This window comes from Empidonax traillii, unplaced genomic scaffold, assembly GCF_003031625.1.
Source record: "Empidonax traillii isolate 1590-97213 ecotype Southwest subspecies unplaced genomic scaffold, ASM303162v1 scaffold1255:size221984, whole genome shotgun sequence".
Classification (NCBI taxonomy): domain Eukaryota; kingdom Metazoa; phylum Chordata; class Aves; order Passeriformes; family Tyrannidae; genus Empidonax; species Empidonax traillii.
In genome coordinates, this window is record NW_020956448.1 from 54,127 (window position 1) to 55,401 (window position 1,275).

A 1,275-nucleotide genomic window follows, 5' to 3' on the forward strand; every position below is an offset into this window, starting at 1 on the left:
TCGGGGCCTTATCCTGGCAGTTGGTGCTCATCCCACACCTCTGAGCATCACTGGTGCTGTTATTGAGAAAGGAATAACTGGAGAATGGTGTGAGAATGGACCCAGAATAATCACAGCCAGAGCCCAAAAGAGGGAATCCGGACCTTTTATCCTCACTAATGACAGCAGCAGGACTGCAGCCTGCTCAGGCGTATGACCACTGTTCCAAGAGAAAGCACACAGGGCCTTTATTGTTTCTACTGGAATATTCCAAGTGTATTTTGTCCACTGTGCAATAGTTCTGTGGGCATTCTTGTTACTTTGGAGTGTCGTTGACCTGGTGTTGGATTGAAAACTTGCTCCCTGCCTACAGATCTAATTCAAAGGCAAATCGATACGGTTTTGTGTCAAAGAATGAGGCAAACATGGGCTTTTATTTCAGATCACAAAAGATCCTTGGTGTAATCTGAATCTTAAATTCTTCCCACATAAAAACAGGCAGTTGTATTTTGCATCCTCTGAAAGGTGTATTAAATCAAGTTTTACCTTCTGAAAGTTTTTTGCTTGCGAGTTTTAGAAATAATTTCCTCCTGAAGGCACTTCCAGTAGGAAGCACCTCATAAAATCATGGCATGGTATGGAACCAGCACAGAAAGTGGCTGCAGATACTTCTTACAGTGCACAGGCTAATTATGGCTCTAAAGCCTGAGAGAGCTGGGATTGTTGAGCCTGGAGAGGAGAAGCTTTGGGGTGACCTGACTGTGGCCTTGCAGAGCCTGAAGGGACCTGCAAGAAAGATGGAGAGAGACCATTGCCAAGGGCTGGAGTGACAGGACAGGGGGAATGGCTTCCCACTGCCAGAGGGCAGGGTTAGATGGGATATTGGGAAGGAATTGTTCCCTGTGAGGGTGGGCAGGCCCTGGCACAGGTTGCCCAGAGAAGCTGTGGCTGCCCCTGGATCCCTGGAAGTGTCCAAGGCCAGGTTGGACGGGGTTTGGAGCAACCTGGGCTGGTGGAAGGTGTCCCTGCCCATGGCAGGGGGTGGAACTGGATGAGCTTTAAGGTCCTTTCCAGCCCAAACCATTGCATTATTCTCTGAAACAAGTGCCATGAAGAACAGCTGGTATCAGAGAGCCTTACACAAGCAGTGGGTTTAACATTCCCCACTGGTTTAATTTCCACATAGTTTTTCAAGTTTTATTAACCCAGACAACTCGTAATAATTATGATAAACAGACATTGTCATCAAAAATCAGCAGAAACTTGATAAGATTAAGCACAATGCAATACATCTTC

At 46.5% G+C, this 1,275-nt stretch overlaps 1 long non-coding RNA gene across 1 annotated transcript in view; it reads left to right on the forward strand.

The window, feature by feature from the left end:
- The first annotated feature begins 1,087 nt into the window (after window positions 1-1,087).
- LOC114069411 overlaps window positions 1,088-1,275 on the forward strand; it is a 4,521-nt gene continuing 4,333 nt past the window's right edge. Inside the window, exon 1 of the long non-coding RNA XR_003573769.1 lies at window positions 1,088-1,130. This is a non-coding gene — a long non-coding RNA (uncharacterized LOC114069411). The remainder of the gene's footprint in view (window positions 1,131-1,275) is intronic.